Source organism: Equus przewalskii, chromosome 19, assembly GCF_037783145.1.
Source record: "Equus przewalskii isolate Varuska chromosome 19, EquPr2, whole genome shotgun sequence".
NCBI lineage: Eukaryota > Metazoa > Chordata > Mammalia > Perissodactyla > Equidae > Equus > Equus przewalskii.
In genome coordinates, this window is record NC_091849.1 from 36,332,570 (window position 1) to 36,355,590 (window position 23,021).

At 39.7% G+C, this 23,021-nt stretch overlaps 1 protein-coding gene and 1 long non-coding RNA gene across 3 annotated transcripts in view; both read left to right on the forward strand.

Moving 5' to 3' along the window:
• Positions 1–23,021, forward strand: part of MAPK14 (mitogen-activated protein kinase 14) — a 69,064-nt gene that overhangs the window by 1,713 nt on the left and 44,330 nt on the right. The gene's annotated exons all lie outside the window — the stretch shown is intronic.
• On the forward strand, positions 94–22,955 carry LOC139077496 (uncharacterized). The gene is made up of 2 exons (XR_011530073.1): positions 94–403; positions 2,688–22,955. It is a non-coding gene; the product is annotated as an uncharacterized lncRNA (long non-coding RNA).

Consider the following 23,021-nt stretch of genomic DNA (forward strand, 5'->3'; position numbering starts at 1 on the left):
GGGGTCGACCGCGTGCAGGGCGCAGCTCCACGGTGGGCGGTGGTGCTGGAGCTCGGCCCTGGCTCGCACCCGCTGCATTCCCTTTTGGGGGTGGGGGGGGGGGGTTGCTGCTCCGGGGGCAGCTCTTCAGGGGTCCCTCTGCTGGCGTCGAGCAGAAGGACCCTCCCCGGAGCCTGCCCTCCATGCCCAGGAGAAGCAGAAGGGCAAAGCGCGACAGGAGACTGCGGTCATCGGAACAAAAATGACGACGAAGGGCGTTCGGTCCGCGCTTTTTTTTTTTGCAAACCTGTGTCGAAATCCCTTTCTCCGGAGCGTTCTTTCTGAATTCACACTTGAATTAGCAGCGAGCCGTGGAGCTTAAAATACCGACTTTATCTCGGGGAGCGCGGTGCCAGCTTGAGCGGTGCGTTTCCGATTCTGTCGAAAGTGTATTTCCTTTCTGCAGAGCGGGGGTGGGTGCAGTGCCTGCAGGAGCTCGGCCTGGCTCGGGACCAGGGGACAAAACGGGCTGCTCCCTTGGAGCAAGGGAGACTCACATCCGCTGGGCGCCCTCAGGATCAAAAGTTATTAGCAATGCTGGGAGGTACTGTAAATATTTTTAAATTGCGATAATTCTTGCCAATACTGTGTTCTTAAAGCCCCTTAGGGTGTTTGCAGGAAACTTATCTGCATGGATAGCCTAAGGTACACGATGGTTTTAAGATGTAGAATACATACCAAAGGAGAGAAGAGGCCCTTTTCAACTTTAATTCACATTGTGTTTTTTTTTTTTTTTTAAAGATTTTATTTTTTCCTTTTTCTCCCCAAAGCCCCCGGTACATAGTTGTATATTCTTCGTTGTGGGTTCTTCTAGTTGTGGCATGTGGGACGCTGCCTCAGCGTGGTCTGATGAGCAGTGCCATGTCCGCGCCCAGGATTCGAACCAACGAAACACTGGGCCGCCTGCAGCGGAGCGCGCGAACTTAACCACTCGGCCACGGGGCCAGCCCCAATTCACATTGTGTTTTTGTAATTAAATTGATACCGTAAAATTTCCGGACCTGAAATATTTCACTCACTTCTCTCACTTCCAAGGTTTAATACACTGTATTTTAGATTTACTATAATTTGAGAGCTCTTGATCTGAAACTGATTCGTGTAATTCGTGTACGTGCGTCATTTGAAAAGGGGCCTGTGAAGTTATTTTTTGTTTTGGAACAAATTCCAGGCTTTTGGATGTGTTAATCTTTAAATGCAATTCCTGTGTTTCTTAAAGTCACATCGTGAATTTCCTGTTTGGTAGAATCTTCTGGGTAATCGAGATTGTGCAATTGTGTCCAGCAGCAGATCATATTGCATTTTCTAGTTCCTGCTGCTTGAGTTCCCTGGCTGATGGTACCCTGCTTGATATCTTTTTTTGCATTTTTAGAGTATGGCAGTTTACATTTTAAGGGAATCTGCAGCATTTATATATTTATATGTAATTGATTTGCTGATTTTCAAAGATAGGTTTGGATCATTGTTCCTTTAATAGCTCATTAGTTTACCTCCATTTTTGAATTGACATATTAATTTTTGTAGTACCAAGTTTTTGTTTCCAGTGATGTTTAAACTTAAGTGGAGTGATACAGCAGAATTGCTTGACTGTGGGAAGTTTAGTGAACTGGAAAAGAACTGCTTGCAAGATTCCCCTACTGTTGGTGTGAAAATAGCTGTGCACTGTAACTGGAGATCCAGATTTACAGTAAAGGGCCATTAAAATGAACTCTGTCTTTCTTTAGTACTGTACTTTTCTGGCTATAGAAGCCAGCAATATCTGACACTTGGAAGTAATTTTGTTAAACAGATTTTTAAAAAATGAGTAATACACTGGCCCGGCCCCGTGGAGGAGTGGTTAAGTTCGTGCACTCTGCTTTGGTGGCCCAGGGTTTCACCTGTTCGGATCCTGGGCACTGACATGGCACTGCTCATCAGGTCATGCTGAGGCAGTGTCCCACATGCCACAACTAAAAGGACCTACAACTATGTACTGGGGGGCTTTGGGGAGGAAAAAAAAAAAGATTAGCAACAGATGTTAGCTCAGGTGCCAATCTTGAAAAAAAAAAAAGTAATACATAATACATTCACATTGTATAAAGTTCAAAAGGTTGTAAAAGGATGTTCAGTGAAAAGTCTCTTCCTTTCCTGTTCTCCAGCCATGCTGTTCCTTTCCTCAGAAACAGCCACTGTTAAGTTTCTTGTGTGTCTTTCAGGGAGGCACTTTTTGGTTTGTCTGTTTTTAGTAGTAGTTCTGCTAAGGGGATTTAAGGTGTAAGGTAGAGCATATTGGTGGTGGAAGATACAACTGATATTGTGTGACAACTGACTGTGTACAAATGTAACTTGTACTGAAAATACAAGTGTTTTCCGATTCAGAGTAGTTCGAAGTTCTTTTAATTAGCAACTTTTCAGGTGTGGCAGAAAACATTGTTTTGGAACTTTTTTTTAGAATCCATTTTGGACCGAGTGTTACTTTTCACCATCTTCATCGTTTGAGAGCACATTTAATTTTAGGGAATAACAAAATCCAATTGAATCCAAATAATTTAAAGTATTTGGGCTCAAGTCTGGTGAAAAAGATTAGGCAATCAGGTTGGTGATACTGTTTTATGTCCAATAGGAGTTGTAACTAGAAAGTGATGACACAGAGTTTCTTGTATGACTTGTAGAACTGGATCTGAAGTCTCTTGCAAAAAAGAATCTGGAAGGGGGCTGGCCCCGTGTCCGAGTGGTTAAGTTCGTGCGCTCCGCTGCAGGCGGCCCAGTGTTTCGTTGGTTCGAATCCTGGGCGCGGACATGGCACTGCTCATCAGACCACGCTGAGGCAGCGTCCCACATGCCACAACTAGAAGGATCCACAACGAAGAATATACAACTATGTACTGGGGGGCTTTGGGGAGAAAGAGGAAAAAATAAAATCTTTAAAAAAAAAAAAGAATCTGGAAGTATTTTAAGGAATGCAGCATCACTGAAATATGTCACTTTCCGAATTTAATTGCTCTGAAGTGTGATACACTTTGATGTGTAACTTAAAAAAATTTTTTTATATTAAGCCTATTTTCATTATTTTAATTCGTACTAAGTATACAGTAAAAAAAAAAAAAAAGAAAGCAAGTAGGAGCTTGTGTAGTAGCCAAGTATGAATCAAGGATCAAGGAATCAGACTAGCAATTTGAGAATTGATAGGGTTTTACAAATAAGCCTTTCCTTTTTCAGGGGTAAAGGGAACTAAACTAAGTCTTGCAGTTTTAAGGAACTTTGTGCAGTGTCTGTAGGGGAAATGAAGCAGAATTGTTTAAGAATATGTTGTTGCAAAGCATTGATTTTGTGGTTTTAGGACAGAAAGGGGGTGTCTTTGTGGTGAGTTTAAGGAAATATAAACAGGAACTTAAATGCCTTTCCTTTGGGGTATGGTTTTTCCAGACCCTTGCTGTTGATTAGAGGGTGTGGGGCACTGGTAACCATAAAATAGGTGAGAGTTGGAGAATTACTCTTAAATCATATTCAATTGTTTGTTCAACAATATTTATTGAATACCAGCTATGGACCAGATCGCGGGCTAGGTTTCTTGAGATAGAGTACTGAATAAGACAGAACAAGATGGTCCATTGCCTCAGAGAGCTTGTAGCCTAATGAGAGTCATAACTACCTTTTACAGATTGCTTACTGTGGTTCCAGGCATTGTACTGTGCAGTTTATATTTATCATCAGTATATAAAACATGTAACAAGACTTTTAGTAAGAGGATAGCAAAATTTACTAAGAAATCAAATCCAACTTCCTAAATGCTTTGTGGAACAGATTGTATATAAATAAACATAATAAAAATAAATGAAGCTTTTTTTTTTTTTTTAGTATTAATGACCATTCACCATTTTAAATCTTTTTTTTTCTTTAGGATAAGACAGGGTACAAATAAATAAAAGTACATCATTATTGAGTATGCAAAGATGACTTTCTTGACTCCTGATCGGTGAGAGGAGTGTGCTCTTTACTTTTCTGGAGGTGATAAGAGGCCCATGCTGATCTCTCTTGCCATTTGCTTTTCTTTGTAAACAAAAGCAAGGTGATTGGCTGCATGTTACCAGTGCCAATCGATAAATGTTTAAACATAATGGCAAATGTTTGTATATAAAGACTTTTAAGAAAGAGTTCTGTCAAGTTGGCTATAAAGTCATATTTTATTTATTGAATCCCCTTTTTCCACTGATACTTTTCCACTGGCTCCCATTTTAAAATAGGGCTATCCTGGACCTCTGGCTTTTCAGTTCTGTCAGTTTCCTGATGCTGAGGAGTACTCTGCTTTTGATTTCCCTCTAACTCAGCCTCAGATGGTCTGTGTGTTGACTTTGCCTTTCATGGGCAACAGTGCAGATGATGCTGAGCCCCTGGGGCTCAGGATTCAAAGGTGGAAGAATTCCCTGGGCCAGATCACTCTCACTTTAGTATTAACTGACATTTTTATGGGATTTTACATTTTATAAAGTATTTTCATTCAGAGCGTTATCATTCAGCCTCCCCTGGTTCTATGAAGCCTGGTATTACTAACCCACTTATGCAGAAGAGGAGCTGGACTCATTCATTAAAGGAAGGGCATGTTTGTCAGTGCTACTTTGATTTGGTTGTGAGATTACAACACTTTAGAAGTCTCCTTTCTTGTACATGTAGGCTGCTGAGATCGTGTGGTGATAGCTGCTCTTGTGCTCTTCCTCCTCCATCCCTCCTTTTCTGAAGAAAGGTGTTGCTGGGTCACTTGCCATAAGCTGTGACTGTATGAAACCAGTCCCGCCAATGTCATTTCCCAGCTAATCTGAGGGGTAATGACTTAACTCATTCAAGTCACGTCTCTTCCTCAGAATTGACAAGCCAAAAATGAACTCATTGCCAGATTAAATTTTTTTCCCAAAGAATTATTAGGCATTGCAAGTAGTTAATTCCTGAATTTATGAATCCTGCTGGTTTGAAACTCTTCCGTGTGCATCTTGTAAAAGTGAGACTATCTCTACATGTTTGTGTTATGTAAGTATAGAATATAAATAGAAAGAACTGCCTCTTTAGGCCTTTGAAAATACATTGGAGTTTTGCTCTTTACTGTGAAAATTGGTATTGATTTCTTCCTCTTCAGGAGGTATAATTACTGTAGTGCTCAAAAAAACCTCATTGAAAAGTGGGTTCTCCTGACCTGGAGCCTAGAGATTTGGTCTCATGGTTGCCATGTACTTACAAGTCATGCACGTGTTTCTTCAGGACAAAAAAAAAAAAAAAACTTTAAATTTGAAATGTTTTTTGTAAATGAAGCTTTCGGTATTAGAAGTAGTTTGTCTTTGTATAGTACTTCCATAAATTAAGTACATATGTTTTTAGGATTTGTAAAATTAACCAATTTTCCAGCATTTTAGCCTTTTAAAAATTTATTCTAGGAAAGAAGAATATGGTGGTCTGTAAATTCTGCACTTTTGACAAATAGGTCCTGGGTTGTGACATACTTGGCTCCCAGGCTGAATGTATGGGAGAAAGAGGTACACAAGAGTGAGGAGTCCAGGATGACCCCTAAGTTTTGGCAAATGGATAGATTTCAGATTATGTGAACTTTGGAGTATTATAGGGTGCGAGGTTGTGGAGGCAAAGGGAGAGAAAGATGGGTCATGCTAATCTCCTTGAGGACAGGAGTCTGTGTGTTATACTGATACTTTGAGTACACGCTACGTACGGGTCATTGTTTAGGTGCTGGAAATGGAGTGTGAACAAAACAGACAAAAATTTCTGCCCATAAGAAACTGTATTCTAGTTGGGGGTGGAAGTAGAAGCAGATAATAAATAAGTAAAATTTATAACATGTCAGATGATAAGTGCTGTGGGGAAAATGAAGCAAGGAAACAAGAGGGAATACTGGGATGGCTGTGCTGCACTTTCAAGAGGGTAGGCAGAGTAGGTCTCAGTGATAAAGTGACAATCGAGCAAAGACCTCAGGGCGGTGATGTAGAACACTGTTTGGACATGGGTGGAGAGGGAAGAACATTCCAGGCCAAGGGGTCAGCAAGTGCAAGGCCCTTGAGGAAAAGGCCTCCTTCTCCAGGAATAGCTGGGAGACCAGTATGGCTAAAGCTGAATGAACCAGGGGCCAAATAGTAGTAGGAGAAGTGAGTAGAGGGGCTACAGATGTGCAGGGGTCATGAAGGGGCTTATTTGACTTTGTAAGAACTGTGCCTTTTCCTCTGATTGGAGGGGGAGCCATGAGGGTTATGACTACAGGAGAGACATGAACTAACTTACATTTTAACAGATCACTCTGCTCTAGGGTCCCTATTTTTTCATTTCTGTTCCATACCCATTAGAGGTGCTAATTTTAGCTTAGGGTGGAATCGAGGAGTCAGATGAATTGGTGCACAGCCCCGACCCTTGCTCACAGTCTCATTCCAGAAGGCTCAGTACCAGAGCCAGTACTTTCGGTGGGCCCTGGAAATTCAGGGTACTCCAGGCCAGCTCTTTAAATAACATGGGCTTACTTCACTTTTTCAGGTTTCCGTTGCCAAAAGGAAGGGAGCAAAGAGATTAGCTCTGGACTTCTGCTGACAAAAGATTAGCCTGCTGGCAGATTGAATGTTTTCTAACTTCTTTGGGCTTCTAGGTTTTTTCTTACTATTGGGTCATATTTTAAAAGTCATTTTTGCCTTCCTTCAGCATTTAAGATCTCATTTATTTTCTGTCTTACTTGGCTCTGTATCTGCTTTTACGTTCCTCTGCCTTTACCCCATTGCAGTAATTTTGGTAAAAGTTGGATTATTGTTACCTGTTACTAATGTTTTGGCTGTGAGCTCCCAAGGACGTCTCTGTTAACTAGAATAAATCTTGTAGATGGAAAGATTCTACACATATGTGGCCCTGTAAGGACCCATAGGATTTATTGTCTTCCCTGCCTTTACAGAAACAAGCTTCCCTCCTCTTCTGTGAAAGCTATCCTCCTTTCACTGCTCTATCATCTAGTTGCAGAAAATAAGTGTTCCTAAACACAGATTCCCATGGCAACATAACAAAAAGATAATAGAACAAATGTTTATTTTGTCTAGACCTGCTGTCTGAGTAACTTTAGACCCTGAACATGTTGGCTCCTGTTACTTTGAATGATGTTGTTGCAGATTTCCTTGTTTTCCTCAAAACCTCCTCCTAGGCCTTGGTGGTATTGTCACTGTGCCTGTGACATGAAGGAAGGTATGTAAGTATGTGTGTCTTACTGTCAGTCTGCCCACAAGTATGCACTGCTTGCTTTTCCAAGCTTACGGTTCAGAGTGTAGGCATCATGCAACACATGGCCATGCCAAAAAAAAAAAGCACACCAGTTATCCCCTTTGTTTTCTTAAATTCATTGATTCTGTATTGCCAGTGCTAGACACTGTACTAGGTGTTATGTTTACAAAGATTAAAAAAACAAAAAAGCAGGAAGGGTTCCAGCTTTTGAAAATAACAGTCTAGAAGGGACATATTTACATTGTTTCCTCAGAGATTGCTCTGGAAGTCCTCTGTAGCTTTTCTTTTCTGCATTCTTTCAGCTTAAGTTGCTGTCTCAAATCTACCTTTATACTTCTAGTGCTTCCCTTGAAATCTTTCAGATTCTTCTGCATCTCTCGAGTCTAGTGACGTGCTGATCACTTTTTACATCTGGGGCAACGTCATGCAAGGATATGTGTTGGAAATCTGTGTCAGAGAAGCTTTTCCATCTGGTGATTCAGATCCAGAAAGTGATGATTTCAATGTGTGCCCGCAAGAGATCAGAACTTCTTCTTTTGATCTGCCGAGGGCTCAGGGAGGCTGTGTGTTAGGGGAAGAAAGGAGCTTTGACGGTAAGGGTCATCCAGATCCTTAACCCAGCCCTATCCTTCTACTTGGTGTAGTCTCTCAGCTGTGACAGTATTCTCACCTACAAATTTCATGCCCCTAATCATGCCCTTAGTCTATCCTGTGATGCTCAGCTTGAGGTGTCTGGTTTATACAAGTGTATATTAAACTCTTCTTTCTTGTATTTCCGCATCCTCATAGTATATATAACTTTATTCCCAGAAATAATTGCTTTATTCTTATTATCCTCAATAGCTAGTTCTTTTTTCCTACTTCTGTCAAATCCTTCATCTAGGGCTTTAGCTAGCTTGAACTTTCTTGAACTTAGACTTTTGCATAATAGTTTCTATTTATGTTTTCTTCTTCAGGCTACCAAATGCTGGTGAAACTAAATTTTTCTTCTTTGGTATAATAAAATATGACTCCCTAATGATCTTAGTATTACATTGAAGTGAAATATCGATGTTGGTATCATATATTGATGTACTTCTAATAATTTCCTCTTTTGACATTAGAAGTTTGGCTTCCTTCATTTTCTGATTCCTAGTTTAGAGTCCTAAGTGCCTTATGCCTTGAATAATCTGCTTTGAAAATAGCAATCTCAATAAATTAAATGATATTGATGCTAAAGGGGGAAAAGGGGGAAAAAAGTAAATTAAGAGAACAGACAGTGAGTATTATGAGCATCTGTCAAGCCATGTTTATTTTCCCAAATGTAGTATAACCTAGGATTACTCATCCTATTGTCATTTTGGGTGGGATAATTTTTTTTGTTGTGGGGGGCTATCTTGTGCTTTGTAGGATATTTAGCAGCGTCCCTCTACCCTACCCACTAGGTGCCAGTAGCAATCCCCAGTTGTGACAACCAAACATGTCTCTAGACATTGCCACGTGTCCCTGGGGGCAAAGTCATCCTTGATTGAGAACTACTTATATAACCCAATGTGTTTGATTGATTGGCCCTGAGTAAAAACTAGATAGGATAACTTGAACCTTCTACCTGCAAAAAGATAGAAACACTAATACTTTCTATGCATATTCCTTTTGAATTCATTGTCTGATACAGTCTCAACAATAGCCTTGTTCATATACTCTACATCTAAATTTGTACTTCTAAACCTATCTCAAGAATGTCTAACCCTGTGGATTTCGAGTGTATTGAAATGTAATGTTTCGTGCTTTTCCTTGATTATTTTTCTACACACTTCTTGAAGACAGTCTCAGAGATGTAGTACTAACTACCCTGGAGATACATTCATGTTATGAACTTGTGTGGTTCAGCCTTGGATATGTGGAGCTAATATATGAAGGGAGCTCATCATTAGCACTGATGAATGCATGGTCGTGAAAATTATAATCAAGGAATGAGCCAATTACCTGAAGATTTCTATAACTCTAGGTTTTAAGGCAACATAATTTTGGAAGTTTTGAAATATGTGTTTATATTCATGTTTATGTTTTAGATTTACTGTAGTGAAAGAAATCTGTTGGTCATTCATCAGAGTGTTAAATGCCCACTAGTGTATAAAAGAAATAGTCATAAAATATTAGTGAACTATATATATAAAACGGTATTGATGGGGGCCGGCCCGGTGGCAGAGCGTTAAGTTCACACGTTCCGCTTCTCAGCGGCCCGGGGTTTGCCAGTTCGGATCCCAGGTGCGGACATGGCACCGCTTGGCAAAAGCCATGCTGTGGTAGGTGTCCCATGTATAAAGTAGAGGAAGATGGGTATGGATGTTAGCTCAGGGCCAGTCTTCCGCAGCAAAAAGAGGAGGATTGGCAGTAGTTAGCTCAGGGCTAATGTTCCTCAAAAAAAAAAAAAAGGTATTGATGTCTGTAGAGATGTGGGGGCATTGTGGATGATAGTAGTTAGAATGGTTTTGTGGAAGAGGAAGGGTTTGAAGATTATTTTGAAGGATTGGTAGTATTTGGAGGGAAAGAAAGGAAACATTTTTAGGTAACAGGAGAAAACATAACTAAGAGAATTAGACATGAGATTTTCTGGCCTGACAGGAGGAATATCTCCAGTAGGTTGAACCCGATTGTGGTTCTCATTCTGGTTGTGCTTCAGAATCGCTTGCGGAACTTTTAAATATACAGGTGCTTGGGTCCTACCCGCAGAAATTAAGAATTAGGTCTGGAGTAGGGCTAAGGCATTGGCATTTTTCTAGGTAGGAGAGAGCTGTTCAAGTTTCTTGGAGTTATAAAGTAGCTAGGAAAAGTGTTTTAAAATTGGTCTGACTGGAGCATACAGAGTGGATTGGAGGAAGCAAATGTGTTGCTTTGTTAAAGTCTTTAGTAATTTGTTTGTGTGTGTGTCTGTGCCTTCTGACTCCCCAGCTAGAGTTCTCAGTTCCTTAAGCAAAGGAACGATCTTCTTTGGTATGTATTTATTAATCTTGCATTATGTTCTAGGCACTAGGCTAGATCCTGAGGATAAACAGATAAATAAACTACAGCTCCTGTTCTCTCACAAATCTAAATTGGAAAACAAATATATAAAGGAATAATTTTTTCAGTTCAGGGTCTAAAGTATTGGCTTCATTATGTTGCTGGTTGTAGTCGTTTTTAGATCCTGTCTAATGATTGCTGAATAAATGTGCATGACAACAGGTGATCAAGGATTTGGGCCCTCAATTATATTTTCATAGTCTGCCCTATTTTGCTGTTATTTCAGAGATGTACTCAACCTCAAATTTGAGAATAAGAGATCTAAAAATATATCTTGAGAATTTACTATGTGATAAACCCCATGCTGGAAGCTGATCATGAAACCATTTTATAATAGCATGTTCATTTCAACTCAGAACATTTAAAACTTACCTGCCTTTTATAGTTCATAAAGTAATTTCATATAATTATCTTATTTGAGCCTCAAAGCAGCATTGTGAGAAAGGAGGGCTGATGATACTTCCATTTGATTGATTTGGAAACAGGCTCATAGAAGCTTTGGCCAAGATCACTGGCTAGGAAGTGCCAGATCCAAAACTAGAACTCAAATCTTTTGACTACTTAATTTTCTCTACATCAAACTGTATATGTTTATACTTAATAGAATTCTTCTAGATCAGGTCATCAAAAACTGCTAACAGACACTACTCACGAGGATTCAAAAGTACCTTTGTTAAATGGAATTTCAGTGATTTTTCTAGAGCAGTAAAAATGTTCTTATCTAGTGTCCCCAAAAGGAAGTGAGATATCTTGAAAATTCCAGTATTTTGATAAAGAAAAAATCAAGTTGCCAAGTGTAATGATTTAAAAATATAGCCATAAATTATTTGATACTCCTCCCTTAAAGGGATGGAGCTTAATTCTCCTCTCCTTGAGTGAAGGCTGTACTTAGTGACTCACTCCTTTCATGTATGGAATGTGACAGAATGGTGGAGTGTGACTTCTCAGGGTACGCGGTAAAAGGCATCGTGGCCCCCATCTTGCTTTTTCTCTGAGATCAGTTGCTTTGGGCAGTTTCTCAACCTTGGTCCTGTTGACATTTTTGGCCAGATGCTTCTTTATTATGAAGTATGTTAAGCAGTATCCCTGGCCTTTACCCACTAGATGCCAGTAGCACACCCTCCCACACACACCCCAGTTGTGACAGCCAAAAAATGTCTCAGACACCGTCAAACATCCCGAGGTAAAATTGCCCTCCGTTGAGAACCACTGCTTTCGGAGAAGTCAGCTCCGATGTTGAAAAGATCCTGAAGCAGCCCTTTGGAGAGGGCCACATTGCGCAGAGCTGTGGGCTGGCAGTGCCATGTCAGTGGGCCATCTTGGAAGTGGATCCTCCAGCCTTAGTCAAGCCTTCAGATGGCGGTAGCTGTGGCCAACATCTTAACTGCCACCTCGCGAAGAGACTATGAGCCAGAACCACTGAGTTCAGCTGCTCTTGAATTCCTGAGTCAGAAAAACTGTGAAATAGTAAGTCTTGTTTAAACCGTCAAATTTGGGGGTAATTCATTATCTAGCAACAGGTAAATAACACACTGTTACTGTAGAAGATATATATGTGTCATATAAGATGGAGAGTCACAGACTGAGCAAAAGCCATAAGTTGTGAAGACACATTAATGCCTGTTATGTACATCTATAGTCATCTTCATAACATATGTTTGTAAGGTGCTTTTCTGGATGTGAAGCCTATAAACACTGTAACTGTAAAAGCCTTTTAATTGTAGCAGCAAGGCAAAGTTGATTGATGGTAATACTAAATAGTTACAATGTAATATGCAATTAGTCTCTTTAATGTTTCAGACTTGCTTTAAAGGAGTTAAAAAGTATTTAATTGTAACTTCAAAACTATTTGTTACTGAAATTTTCAACTAGAGAGAATGTACTCAGGGTGATGTCATTCCAGTGAAGCTTTGGAAAATAATCTTTTTTGAAAGAAATAAAAGAATCTACATGTAATATTCTTGAAATCAATATGGGATAACCATTGCTCTTGACGCAGATGTATCGTTTCACGTTTGCAGTCACGTACGTTAACTGACCCACTGTAGCTTTTAAAGCTTTAATGAAGAAATGTCTTATAAAACCATTCTGTTTTCCAATGGAGCTACAGCAGATGAAGAGTAATTGCATTTCACATTTTAATCACAGATGGTTTTGGATTTTTAGATTGCATGTCAAGTGAATTTCTACATTGTTTGAATGTTAGCTTTCACCAGCCTAGTAAATTGAAGCAGTTGTGAAAAACATTTTTGTTCCAGTAGCTTAGAAGGTTTTGCAGCAGTAATTGGACTGGATCAGGAATGGCAAGTACCTAGTGTGTGTGTTGCCATTCACTGAGTCCTAGCCCTGTAGCTAATGTACCTAATAAATCCTATCACAAATATATTTTCCTCTCTGAATGAGATTTTCATGAAAATACTGAATTTGCATAAATGTTCTTGAACTATAAGTTCTGCGAGGCAAGGTAAGTGATCAACTAAATGATTCTTTTTTCCATTCTGGGCTACTTATCTATTGATAAGGTTTTTCATATGTCATTTATGTTTTAAGCCTCTTTGAGAGGAATTTTGAGAACTGAAAAGCTGGGGATTGGTTCTATTGCACTTACTAGTAACAATTGCATTAATAACATCTGATGTTTCTCCCATCAATGTGAAAGTGTTATTGTAAGAAGCTAAATTCCATTTAAAAATGCTGTATATCGTGCAAATAGTCAAACCATTTTGTGGTCTTCTAAAAAAAGTGTTATGTAGACATTAAAACAAGGTATGTGAGAGTTAGTGAAGATATTAAAAGAAAGCTAACAATGTTTCAAATGTTATGAGCTTTTAAAGTCAATTTTAAGTGCCTTGCTACTCTGAGGAATGTTTTTTAGGTTCCTAAATCAAAACTTGAGTTCTGGGTTTTGCATAAAGTTGCCTTTATCTTCATGCCGTTACTTCCAAAATGCAGGGGCAGAACGTAAGCATCAGAACTGCGTGATACTTCATATTTGTCTGAATTTAGAAGGAAGGAAAAGTAGATTTCTGTAGTAGAGGGAGATATGTGCTGAAAAGTATTTCCAGTAGGCATATGTTGAAATTTGTATCAAGTGTTACAGGGAAAGAGAAAGTTCCAAGTTAGCAGTCTGAATTACTTAGTTATTTTGAAGGCTGTTGTCAATTAACCTGAAATAAATTGGAAAAAAGCCTCAAATTGTATGATCTGGAGAAGAGAAGTCATGTTTTTGCAAATTATTTCTTTTCACTTAGATTTTTTTTTTAAAGATTTTATTTTTCCTTTTTCTCCCCATAGCCCCCGGTACATAATTGTGTATTTTTAGCTGTGCGTCCTTCTAGTTGTGGCATGTGGGACACCACCTCAGCATGGCCTGATGAGCGGTGCCATGTCTGCGCCCAGGATTCGAACCAGCGAAACCCTGGGCCACCAAAGTGGAGCTCGCAAACTTAACCACTTGGCCACAGGGCCAGCTCCTAACTTAGATATTTTAATGAATTTGATATATTAACGAGAACTTGTTAACTCACTGTAACTATAGATTTTAATATATTCAAACATTTCTAATAATTTCCAAAAATAAATAAAATTGTGTTTGCTTAACTATTATTGCGGGTTCATTTTTCCTTATTAACGTCATTCAGGGATGAGAGAGATCATCTGTGACCATTGGAAGAAATTGTAAAATCATTTAGGATCCCCACAAATTACTCAGAGACTTGCCAGGTGATTGCTCATTCTCCATTCTGTTGGGGAAAACCCAAATCGTTTTTTTGAGGAAAATCCTGGTGCAGTCATTTGTACTTTCGTGCTCTGTGGACATGGGCACTTGTCCTGGTTAGACAGCACCTCATCTTTCTTAAGAGGTTGTCTGTCTTCCTCTGCCTACCAACCCAGCTGACCGTTCAAGCATCATGATTTGCCTTTACCTTGCAACATAGGAAATCTGCAAGCCAGGTGCCAGTGATGGAGCATAAACACAGAGCCCTTATGTCTCTGTACCTATCAGAAGCTCAGTTGATAGAAATCTTTGGAAGATTTTCTGAGGAATATGGAGCTTATTATCTATTTTTCTACACACATTTAAGATTTCCTCTTGGATGAAGTCTGTCAGAGAGCAGCCTGCTATGCTGTTTTGTGCTCTCCTCCCCCCCTTCACTGGTAATGAACTGTATTTTGGCTTTATGAAGCAGTCTCCACTGATGGGTGCTCTAAGAAAACAGCCGTCTGAAACCCACTATTATGTTTGTGTAAGGATGTCGATTAGGGCATTTTTACCATGTTTTGCAGTATCTCCTTTATAAACATACACAGGAGGAACTCTGGTTTTATTGCAGGAGTAATTATGCCTCTCTTCAGTTCTCCTGAGTACCTGGTTTGTTTTTATTGTATGGTTCCTCACTCCTGTCTTAACTGGTTGTGTTCTCTTTGTGTTGGCTTTAGTGGGCTCAGAGCCAAATTTGAGGCCCACCTCTAGTGGGCATTTAGAGAGGACCTCATGATATACGTTTGTATGCTAACCTCACCTGTACAGAATTTATCTTATTTTTTTCTCTTAATCGCTTACTGTTATGTCAAGTTGTGTATATACAGTTCCAGGCTGCTTTAAATCTGTTGTGGAATAAAGCAGGGTATGTGTAAATAAATTTAGGAGTTAAATAAAATTATATCAGCATATATTAAAAATCAAGTAAGCCAGTTTTTTTTCAGTGGGGGTGGGAGGCAAGTATGAATGTGTAACAAAACGCTCAATTTTGTTGAATGAATATTATTGTGTCTTAGGCATTGGATTTACAGTCAGCAGTAGATGAATGACAGTGACATCCTAATATTATAATTGCTTTTAATGAATTTTGTATTTCTTCCTTTAATTTTTTTAACCATATCAATGATTTTATAAAATGTGAATTTTATAACTTTGGAAGACTTCATGTGAATTTCAATTGGGGAGAAAACTTATTAAGCAATGTGTCCTGAATTTTAGTTTGGAGAACCTGATCATCATAAAGATAATTCCGTTTTATGATGATGTTCATGAAAACAAGGTCTTATTTGTACCTGTAGTTTAAAAATGTGATTAAGAGGAATCTTCCCAACTGGTAATACTAGTAAGTGAATCATTATAATAAAGGTGAAGCCAATAGTTAGTCCTAGGGTTGTCCTTATCCCTGGCAGCTTGGCATCCTGGAAAAAGAATGAGCATTGAAATTAGACAGACCTTGGGTGAGTTGTTAATGTTTCTAACGATGAGTTTCTTATTTTGGAAAGTAAATGTAACTATCTCACAAAGTTATTATAAAGATTAAATTAAGTATTTCCAAGATAATATGTGACATAATCAAGTAGTCAATAAATTTGAATTTCTTCTCCTTTGAGTATTCAATTAATTTCATCAGGTGATTTTCTTTAATTATTAGGAATTTCTGCTTTTGGTAATTCCAGTGTTCAGTTTAGGATGAAATACATGATTTCCCCTCTGTCTACTGCTTTGATTAGTGGTAGAAACAGGAGACTAGGTCAGAGCAGTTAAATGCTTAAAGAAGTGGGGGCTGCAATGGGTTGTCTATTTCTTGCTTCAGCAGATTGTGCTATAGGGATCACTAATAAGCAGAGAGCAGTTTCTCTGAACAATTCCTGCTTGTTCTCTTTCGTGAGTAAAATCTGTTTTAAAAAGTGGGAGTGTATGTCCTTTCAAGTAAAAATTATGAGTCTGTTCTAAGGAAATCATGCAATTACGGAAGAAATGGTATAAATTAAAACGTGCATTGTAGTGGTCTTTATATTATTTGTGTGTGTAAATGATTGTTTAGTACAATGGAAAATGCTTATGGTTTAGGGGTGGAGGATAGATGATATTAAATTTACTTATATACTCTGAGTATAGCCGTGTAAGTATCATTTGAAGGAAATATAGTTGTTAATAGTGGTTTTATTGAAGTTAGAAAGAGTGCCTCTTTTTTTGTTGCTGTTTTAGGGTAACAATATAGATGACTTGTACTTCTAACTTTATTAATGACTTTATTAAAAGATATAAGCTCGTTTTTTAAAAAAATCAAAGGATAGAAAAATGTAAAATAAAAAGCAAAAGTGTGAAAAGTCTGAGTACAGTAGGCATTTCTTCTCTGTGTATGTATGTGTACATGTATGAGTATACATTTTGTTTTCCACTGACAGGATCATTCTTTACTGCTGAAACTTGTTCTCTTTCCTGTCAGAAATATAACACGTACATGTATGTGGAGATTCTTGTTAATGGCTGCAATATATGGTACATGAAAATGCACCATAATTTAAACTCTCGCCTATCGAATGTTAAGGCAGTTTCTGGTTTTGTTCTGGTGAACAGGCTGCAATGAACATTTATATATTTTGAACCCAAGTTACATATTTTTCTATATAAACTTTTAAACCTAATTTATATATTTTTGAATCCAACTTTTTCGAAAGTGGTCCGCTGTCCGTTTATAGTTGTACTGTGTTATTGGGCGTTCTTTGCTTTCGTGTGTGTTTCACCATCTCAGTTGGATGGTAAGCTCTGTGACATCAGGTACTGTGTTTAATGTTTCTTTTGTATCTAACAAAGAATCTCATGAAGGAGATATTTCAGAAAATACCTAGGAAGTGGTATTTTGGTATTTGTGAGATGCCCCATCGTTGACTCCTTTAGTGTTTTAGACTCATAGGGGGTAGCAGAACTTCAGGGACTGACAGCTTCCCCTTAATAAAGTAATATAGAGAGTGAAAGTTGTTTCTTATGAAATACATTTCATTACTACCATCCTGAGTTCAATGTAAGATTACAGGAAAAACTTTTTCCTTATGAAATGCAATTAATTATAGTAGGAAGCATTTTAGAAAAGAAGCAGAGTCCATACAATTAGAATATATTAAATGAACTATTAGCAAAATTAAACTTGCTTTTCCATTATAGTAAAGTGGTTAAGACTTCACGCGTGAAACACACCCTTTGGATTTGAATCCCAGCTCTCCCATTTTCTGTCTGTACTCTGGGCACATTACTTAACCCCTTTGTGTCTCAGTTCTCTCATCTGTAAAATGAGAGTAATAATCACGTCTTCTCATAAAGTTGTAATAAAGTTATTCCTTCATGTAAAGATCTAAAAACACTGCCTACAAATAATAAGCGCTCAATAAACATAGGGTTGTAACATTAATATCAGTTTCTTGTTGGATGCTATTGAATTTATAAAAATTGAGAGCCACATGATAAAATTGAAGTTTTTTTCTTTCATATTTCAGATAACTACATTCTAAAATACTTTTTTATACTTTTTTAAAGCATTTATTGAGAATGTACCATGTTCCAGGCATTATGCTAAATCCTGTGTAATAAATAGTGAATAAAACAGAAGACACTTCACACCCTCAAGATGCTTATGATGAGTGGGAAAGGCAGACATTATTAACATGTAATATTTGAGCTTTACCAGAGGCCAGGCCCTTTGCTAAACTACTACGAAAGTTATCACATTTAATCCTAACAAACATCCTGCAGATTAGATATGAACATTATCCTTATTTTATATATGAGCCTGAGAGAATTTAATTAACTTCCTCATATACAGCTACTGAATGGCAGAACTGGAATTAAAATCCAGATAGTCTAATATCAGAGCCCCAGCCCTTATTCAGCTACTCTGCTGGATAGTAAATAAACATATAGTAATAAATTCTGATTAGTGGGGTCTGTAGGGTACTGATTAATCCTAGCCTGCCTTTTGCTGAATAGATACGGGAGTGGTAGATATCAGAGTCAAATAGAGATAAAAATATGCACTTTGTTGCTGGTAAAGCTTGCGTGGAGAATGATTTGGACAGGCGGCTCAAGTGGGCTTCTTATTTCTTCCCCACTGAGTTGAACTTGCACACTCAGTCACAGGCAGGTCAGCTGGAAACCTGATGACTTTCCTTGTTCCAAGAGGCCCCACCAGGCTTATCAGGGGAGGAGAGGAGAAGGTACATGGTCTGCAGGTGGGCAGGCAAACTCTGAGGTGGAGAGTTGAAGAGAATGGGTCACACAGGAGCAGTGGCCATTTTCTCAGTCTCACCAGAGTCAATGAGGGTTTTAGAGAAGAGTGTAAATTTACTTGGTCCTTCCAGGAGGGAAGAAGTTACTATTTTATGGGTTTTTAGGAACAAGAGGCGTGGGAGAGAAGAGACCCTCCTCCTTTGATGTGGGGTGAGGAAGGAAACAACAAGGATGTTGTGACAGAGAATGACTGCTTGGGACCTCTTAGATACATCTCTCGGGGGGCAGGGTGAGTATTTAAGCCTGTCTTGAAGGATAAAGATTCAGCTGTGGGGTGGAGTGGAGGTGTGGGCAGAAGAGCATTTCAGGAACAACGTGTCTCAAGAGTTTAAGGAACCGAAAGGAACCGGCGTGTTCAGAACATAGTGGCTGAAGGGAAGGAAGGAGTAGCACAGGCGCGGGATGGAGTGGTCATTGGCGGTCAGATCGCCTGAGCCTTGCAGGCTATGATAGGAAATTTGCATTTTATTTTATATGTCAAGGAAATTCCTTGAAGGATTTGAAGAAGAGGACTGGTGTTATCTAATTTGTATTTTTAAATGATTGAATTGGATGCTTGTGGAGAGTATAATAGAGGGAGCAAAACAGGAGGCAGGGAGACCAGTATAAGAAGGCAGGCTGGTAATGAGGATGACTTGGACTAGTATGGGGGCAGTGAAATGAAAAGAAGTTGAATTGGAGATGTACTTCGGAGATGGAAACCATAAGACTTGCTGATAGATTTACATGGGGGGGGCAGGAGGCCAGAGGAAAGGGACAATGACAAATGTCTGGCTTGAGCAACTGGATGGAAAGTCCATTTACTGAGATGACGGAGACAAGGAGAGGAATAGTTCTGGGTGTTTGAACTTGCTAAGTTGAAGGCTTTTGTTTGTTTTTCATATGGAGATGTCAGGTAGGCAGTCAGGCTTGGAGAAGAGATTTCGGTTAGAGACATAGATTTGTGAGTTTCCAATCTATAAAAGGCATTTAATTTAAAGTCATGGGTATAAATGAGATCATCTAGAAGGGGAGAGCGTGGGAGAGAGAAGAGAAGAGGGCCCAGTGCCATGCTCTGAAGAACTCCATCATACAGAGCTTGAGTAGGGGCGCTACATGCAGTGGGGGCAGAGAAGGATCTGCGGTAGAGGTCATAGAAAACAAGGAGAATGCTGATACAGACTCCAGCACGGAGAGTGTTTAGAGAAAGGGGCAGGGGTAACTGTGTCAATTGCTAGTTCAGAAAAGTGGCCATTGGATTTGGTAACAGAGGTCATTGATGACCCTGAGAAGAGCAGTAGAATGGATTGAGGAAACAATGGGAGCTGAAGAAATGAGTCAGTTGTGTAGATCTGTGCTTCTCAAACCTTAAAATGTATGTGAATTACCTGGAGATCTTTTCAAAACATAGATTCTACTCTAGGGCCCAAGATTCTGCATTTCTAAAGACCTCCCAGATAATGCCAATGCTCGTGGTCCACGGAGTAGCAGAGGTATTGATGAGTAGTCCCCAAACTTCATTGTGTGTTCGAATTATATGGAGGACTTGATAAAACACAGATTACTAGACCCACTCCAGAGTTTCTGATTCAGTAGGTCTGGGGTGGAACCTGAGAATTTGCATTTCTTATAAGTTCCCAGGTGACACCAATGCTCCTGGTCCAGGAACCACACTTTGAGAACCATTGGAGAATTTTAACTGTGACGGGGAGCTGTCAAGGGAAATTTTTTGTTTGTTGAGGATGGGAAATAACTAGAGCATATTTATGCTGATGAGAATGATCCCTTAGATAGGGAGAAATGGATGATGTAGAGAGAAAGGGAATGAAGGAGTGAAGTCCTTGAAAAGGTGAGGGAAGATGGGTCCAAAGCATGTATTGAAGTCTTGGATTTTTACAAGAAAGGGCATGCGTCCTTAGTTATAGCAAGAGAGAAAGCAGAGAGATGAGTCCAGTGTAGATGGGTTTGTAGATTTAGTGGTAGGCAGATGGAGCTCCCTTTTGATGGTTTCTGTTTTCTTAGTGAAGGCAAGGGCAACTCCTGACGGAGGAGGGTGAATTGGAGGTTTGAGGAGAGAGATGTTGCCAAATGATGATTATGAGTAGGAAAATGAACTTACTACAAAAAGTGACCATACTGAGGGCCTTATTAGAGGTTAAGGTCAGAAATTAAGAATGAAACCAACCTGTATGATTGTGCATTCTTTTTTCTTCAACCACAGTTAGTTCTTGAATTCAGACAAGGAGAATTACACAGTTGCGATCACCCAAAGTTAGACTTTATCCAGCTGAGTACATCAGAGAGAGAGAGAGAGGAGAGGTACAGTGGAGCATGTAGTGTAAGCCAGGAAGGAAGGGACGTGAAGAGAGGAGGGGGCTGAAGAATAGAAACAGGCAATGATGATGAGGTCAAGAAATTGTTGTAGTCAGGGTACAAGTAAACTAGAAATAAACTAAAAGGCATAGGAGGTTTGTGATGGAAAATGAATGATGGCATTCAAAATTGTGTAGGCAGGGCAGCTTTTGGTGGTGATAAAGGTCCAGAGTGTGACCGCGGAGGTGACTGGATGAGGTGGAGTTTCCTGGAGAGGTCAGGAAACTGAGAGACCAGGATGTTGGATGTGCCCTCCACCTAGATGTTGAAGTTGCCAAGAGTGATGACAGAAGTTGGGAGTGGAGAGGGACTTTGAGATAGGAATGGACTTTTCGATGAATGATGGAAAATTCCAGGTCAGTGGGTAATAGCAGCAGAGAGGGCAGAGTGGTCATGAGTAGGGGCTTCTGTAAAACAAAGGGAGAGTTGTGGTCTGGAAGCGGTACTGGTTGGCAAGGAGGACATCTACCCCACCTGCTAGCCAGGAGGTACCTGGGCTGTGAGAGAATGCCCTCTAATGGCAGGGCTGTAAGAGAAGTAGTGTTTTCAAGATACAGCCTAATTTCAGCTAAGACGAAGAAAAGGAGGGAAGGTTCAGAAAAGGGGTTACAGATTTACAGGAATTTATCACAAATTGGGAGTTGAAGGGCAAGGGCAGAGTGTAAGGATTTAGGAGTGAAAGGAGGGGAACCTCTGGAGCGAGCACAGAGTCATTTGGGAAGAAGTTTGGTGATAGTAGAGGATCCAGAAGTCTTGGATGCCCATTGGAGACTGAGATCTGCAGAAGGATGAGGCCTGATTGAATTAACCCAGTCTCGAAAAATAATTAAAATACACATCAGGTTTTTTGCTGTAAGTGTCCTACATGATCTAGCCTCTGGCTGTATCTGTGACCTTATTCTTTTCTACTCTCCCCTTGCTCTCTCTGCTGCACCTACACAGGCCGCCTTTCTCTCTGTCACTCCAGCATGCCGTATTTTTTCTACCTCTGTTTCTTTTTTCCTTTCTTTGCACCTGCTCTTCTGAGAGGCAGCATAGCCAAGTGGTTGATAGCATAAGCTCTGGATCCAGACTCCCTGCTCTGCCACATTCTAGCTTTGTGTCGGTGGGCAAGTTATTTAACCTTTGCTTCAGTTTCTTTATTTGTAAACAGGAGAATGATAATAGTACTTACTTCAAAGGGGGGTTGGGGGTGCTGACCCGGTGGCACAGCGGTTAAGTGTGCACGTTAAGCTTTGGCTGCCTGGGGTTCCCCGGTTCAGATCCCAGGTGCAGACATGGCACCGCTTGGCAAAAGCCATGCTGTGACAGGTGTCCCACATATAAAGTAGAGGAAGATGGGCACGGATGTTAGCTCAGAGCCAGTCTTCCTCAGCAAAAAGAGGAGGATTGGCAGCCGTTAGCTCAGGGCTAATCTTCCTCAAAAAAAAAAAAAATGGGGGGTGTTGGGGATTAAAAAATTAATGTAAAGGGCATGTGCACTAAAGACTCAGTAAATGTTAATAATATTATTTTTTCTTCTGCTTGAGGCTCTTTTTCCCCTGTGTCTTTACATAGTTGCTATTTTCTCATCATTCAGTTGTCTCAGGTCAAATGTACTTCCTCAGACATCCTAGCTAAAGTAGCGTAACTCCACTGGCTTTCCGTCACTCTTCTTCCCAATTTATTGTTTCTTTTGTTTTTTTTTCAAAGATTAACCATGCGGCCATGTGGCCGGTCCCCCAGTTATTCTGTTTTATCTAGTCATAGTATTCATCACTATTTGGAATTATTTTATCATTCTGCTCTTCCCTTCTCCCCCCGGCCCCTGAGGGCAGGGATTTGTTGACTTGTTCCCAACTGTATCTCAGCTTCTAAAAAGTGGCAAATACTTCGTAGGTGCTCAAGAAGTGTTTGTGCCAAATTTTCATTGTCTTGAAAACCTAGTGGTTTCCAAGTTCTCTGCTCTGCTCAGGCAGCACATGGTGGCGAGGTGACCATCAGGCCTAGGCAGAGAGGACCGGCAGAATCCAGCTCCTTGTATATCAGTCTCTTGGCTCATCTAGAACAGGGGGCTGCCTGCTTTTGTGTTATTTCACTGGACACAGCCACATCCATTTTTAAATTTGGTATCTGGCTACTTTCCAAATACAACCACAGAGTTGGGTAGTTGTCACAGAGACCCCAAACCTCACAAAATCTAAAATATTTACTATCTGGCCCTTCATGGAAAAAGTTTGCTAACCCCTTGATTTAGGTGCATAGAGAAAAAGATAAGAAGGAAACACGAAAATAATAAGAGAAGATTACTTTGGCTAGTGGGATTATAGGTCATTTT